A 4,400-nucleotide genomic window follows, 5' to 3' on the forward strand; every position below is an offset into this window, starting at 1 on the left:
ATGTACCAGGATGGGGACATATATAGCGCGATGAGGCCATGATAGGGCAAGCTGCACCATGTATTATGGCACTGCGTATTATGGCATGATATATAATGGCACCTTGTCCTATGTAACATGGGTCACTTATAACCATAATTGATTTATTATTATAATTTTCTGTGTCCAAATGTGTCCAGAACAAATATTGTCTGTCCATAGTTTTTTGATAAAGCTGCCAAGGAAAAAATAAGAAGTCAAATTGTCAGCCCTGGAGTCATTGTACTGGCACACATCTCTGTCTGTGTATGAGGGGGCTCGGGTGTGATGGGGCTCATTAGGGCAGTGCCCGGCATCACGCACCCTCTCTGCCCCGGGCACGCAGGGTCAGGCTGTGCCCGCAGCCAGGAGCAGTGGGTGTGCCGCCGCCGCCGCTGCCGCTGCCTCCTCCTCCTCGGTGTGAGCGGCTCCTCCCCGGGCACTGAGGCGGCGGAGGAGGCGGGGACGGCGGCGCTACATGCTGCAGAGCGGGCGGTGTGATGACTCGGGCACTGCCGGCCAGGACACATGTGCACCGGGCTGCTGTAGAGCATCTCTCCGGGGCGGGCTGGAGGCAGGGTCCGGGAGGTGGCGGTGCCCGCGGACGGGGGCGGCTGAGCACCAGGAGACAGACTGGTAAGAGCTGCTGTATGTGCTCATAGAGGAGCGCAGGACACTGCGGAGCGCTGCTCTCTAGGAACACAGACTGTGGGGAGGGGGCACAGTGCCATCTGTGGGCTCATGTGTCCTTGTGATGGTGGAACCGAGAATGGCAGCTATGTATAGTGACCTCTGGGCTCCTGGGTGTAGTGACCCTCTCCGTGTCGTGGGCTACTGGGTGTAGTGACCCCCTGTGCGTCGTGGGCTACTGGGTGTAGTGACCCCCTGTGCGTCGTGGGCTACTGGGTGTAGTGACCCCCTGTGCGTCGTGGGCTACTGGGTGTAGTGACCCCCTGTGCGTCGTGGGCTACTGGGTGTAGTGACCCCCTCCGTGTCGTGGGCTACTGGGTGTAGTGACCCCCTCCGTGTCGTGGGCTACTGGGTGTAGTGACCCCCTCCGTGTCGTGGGCTACTGGGTGTAGTGACCCCCTCCGTGTCGTGGGCTACTGGGTGTAGTGACCCCCTCCGTGTCGTGGGCTACTGGGTGTAGTGACCCCCTCCGTGTCGTGGGCTACTGGGTGTAGTGACCCCCTCCGTGTCGTGGGCTACTGGGTGTAGTGACCCCCTCCGTGTCGTGGGCTACTGGGTGTAGTGACCCCCTCCGTGTCGTGGGCTACTGGGTGTAGTGACCCCCTCCGTGTCGTGGGCTACTGGGTGTAGTGACCCCCTCCGTGTCGTGGGCTACTGGGTGTAGTGACCCCCTCCGTGTCGTGGGCTACTGGGTGTAGTGACCCCCTCCGTGTCGTGGGCTACTGGGTGTAGTGACCCCCTCCGTGTCGTGGGCTACTGGGTGTAGTGACCCCCTCCGTGTCGTGGGCTACTGGGTGTAGTGACCCCCCTCCGCGTCGTGGGCTACTGGGTGTAGTGACCCCCTCCGCGTCGTGGGCTACTGGGTGTAGTGACCCCCTCCGCGTCGTGGGCTACTGGGTGTAGTGACCCCCTCCGCGTCGTGGGCTACTGGGTGTAGTGACCCCCTCCGCGTCGTGGGCTACTGGGTGTAGTGACCCCCTCCGCGTCGTGGGCTACTGGGTGTAGTGACCCCCCTCCGCGTCGTGGGCTACTGGGTGTAGTGACCCCCTCCGCGTCGTGGGCTACTGGGTGTAGTGACCCCCTCCGCGTCGTGGGCTACTGGGTGTAGTGACCCCCTCCGCGTCGTGGGCTACTGGGTGTAGTGACCCCCTCCGCGTCGTGGGCTACTGGGTGTAGTGACCCCCTCCGCGTCGTGGGCTACTGGGTGTAGTGACCCCCTCCGCGTCGTGGGCTACTGGGTGTAGTGACCCCCTCCGCGTCGTGGGCTACTGGGTGTAGTGACCCCCTCCGCGTCGTGGGCTACTGGGTGTAGTGACCCCCTCCGCGTCGTGGGCTACTGGGTGTAGTGACCCCCCTCCGCGTCGTGGGCTACTGGGTGTAGTGACCCCCTCCGCGTCGTGGGCTACTGGGTGTAGTGACCCCCTCCGCGTCGTGGGCTACTGGGTGTAGTGACCCCCTCCGCGTCGTGGGCTACTGGGTGTAGTGACCCCCTCCGCGTCGTGGGCTACTGGGTGTAGTGACCCCCTCCGCGTCGTGGGCTACTGGGTGTAGTGACCCCCTCCGCGTCGTGGGCTACTGGGTGTAGTGACCCCCTCCGCGTCGTGGGCTACTGGGTGTAGTGACCCCCTCCGCGTCGTGGGCTACTGGGTGTAGTGACCCCCTCCGCGTCGTGGGCTACTGGGTGTAGTGACCCCCTCCGCGTCGTGGGCTACTGGGTGTAGTGACCCCCTCCGCGTCGTGGGCTACTGGGTGTAGTGACCCCCCTCCGCGTCGTGGGCTACTGGGTGTAGTGACCCCCTCCGCGTCGTGGGCTACTGGGTGTAGTGACCCCCTCCGCGTCGTGGGCTACTGGGTGTAGTGACCCCCTCCGCGTCGTGGGCTACTGGGTGTAGTGACCCCCTCCGCGTCGTGGGCTACTGGGTGTAGTGACCCCCTCCGCGTCGTGGGCTACTGGGTGTAGTGACCCCCTCCGCGTCGTGGGCTACTGGGTGTAGTGACCCCCTCCGCGTCGTGGGCTACTGGGTGTAGTGACCCCCTCCGCGTCGTGGGCTACTGGGGGTAGTGACCCCCTCCGCGTCGTGGGCTACTGGGGGTAGTGACCCCCTGTGCGTCGTGGGCTATTAGGTGTAGTGACCCCCTGTGCGTCGTGGGCTATTAGGTGTAGTGACCCCCTGTGCGTCATAGGCTACTGGGTGCAGCGGCTACCCCCCCCCCCCCCCCTCTTCACTAGTTTGCCCATAACATTTATACTGACAACATGTTTTCCAGAGTGCATTCTTTTAATAAAAAAGGGCACAGTATGAGATGCACTAGGGTGCCAGAGAGCACTGGTCATGTTTGAGGTCGGTGATGGTGCCAATGTACGACTATGCTTTTACACTGCAGGCGGGGGGGGCGAGCGTAGGGGGTCCGGCTGGGGGTCGAGCGTAGGGGGTCCGGCTGGGGGGCGAGCGTAGGGGGTGCGGCTGGAGGCGAGCGTAGGGGGTCCGGCTGGGGGGCGAGCGTAGGGGGTCCGGCTGGAGGCGAGCGTAGGGGGTCCGGCTGGAGGCGAGCGTAGGGGGGGTCCGGCTGGGGGCGAGCGTAGGGGGGTCCGGCTGGGGGCGAGCGTAGGGGGTCCGGCTGGAGGCGAGCGTAGGGGGTCCGGCTGGAGGCGAACGTAGGGGGTCCAGCTGGGGGGCGAGCGTAGGGTCCGGCTGGGGGGCGAACGTAGGGTCCGGCAAATGAATATTGTAACTAGATTGTGATATAAATAAACGGCCTAAGAGCAGGGAATGATCACATATTCCTACAATCCTCCCCTGCAGCTCTGCTTTTTCATCCCGGTACTTCAGCGATGATCCCTGAAGCCTAATGCTGGCCTCATTGCTCACGTTCCGTACACGCTAGTGTGACTGCAGGGGCCGGTGATCGCCACATAAATGATGGACGTGCTGTCATTGCTGTAGGACTGGCAGAGTCCCAGACTGACTGTAATGGTTATATTATTATATTGACACATGTCCTGGTTATTTTTTGTGATTCCAGACTACCCCTCTGAAAAGAAATCTGCCATGAGTTTGGCCACCTAATCTGAGAGGAGCATAATGTGGGGACAGGGACCCTGATTCCAACAATATGTTACTTACTGGACTGCTTGTTGTAGTTTTGATAAAATTACAGTTTTATCAGCAGGAGATTATCAGTAGTAGTCCAGTAAACCTGCTGCCTCGTGGTCCTTTATTCTTGACCACTGTATAACCCACCACCACCACCACTGATTGACAGCTTACTGGCTACCCACAGTGTACAAAGAAAACTGACTATTATTGGTGTGGGCAGGTTGCACAGCATTCAAAGCACTGCTACATCTGCATCAGAGATTGTATTAAAATCGCAGCAAGGAGCCCAGTAAATGATACGTCGCTGGAATCGCGGTGTCTACCCCTAAGTAATGGTTCTCTCAGATTACATACCAAAAACTTGGTGACAGATTTTCTTCAAGGCTAAGTGGACGTTAGTGCAGTGATTCTGCTGAGCACTATGTCTGGCATCATTTCCAAAAAACTTTATTCCGACAGGAACCCCAGCAGTGTCCTGATGGAACCATATACTGGAACAGAGCTGGCAGTCACTGGAACACTTTCTGGTCACCATCCTGGCACGACTCATGGGAAACCACAAATGCTGCCAGGATGGAGGCTACACAGCGTCCA

The 4,400-nt window shown here is 60.2% G+C and overlaps 1 protein-coding gene across 1 annotated transcript in view; it reads left to right on the plus strand.

The window, feature by feature from the left end:
* The first annotated feature begins 438 nt into the window (after positions 1–438).
* The window catches only part of PAG1 (phosphoprotein membrane anchor with glycosphingolipid microdomains 1), a 312,413-nt gene continuing 308,451 nt past the window's right edge, over positions 439–4,400 (plus strand). The window contains exon 1 of the mRNA XM_075353142.1: positions 439–654. The gene's annotated coding sequence lies outside the window, so the exon portion shown is untranslated. The remainder of the gene's footprint in view (positions 655–4,400) is intronic.

Source organism: Anomaloglossus baeobatrachus, chromosome 6, assembly GCF_048569485.1.
Source record: "Anomaloglossus baeobatrachus isolate aAnoBae1 chromosome 6, aAnoBae1.hap1, whole genome shotgun sequence".
NCBI lineage: Eukaryota > Metazoa > Chordata > Amphibia > Anura > Aromobatidae > Anomaloglossus > Anomaloglossus baeobatrachus.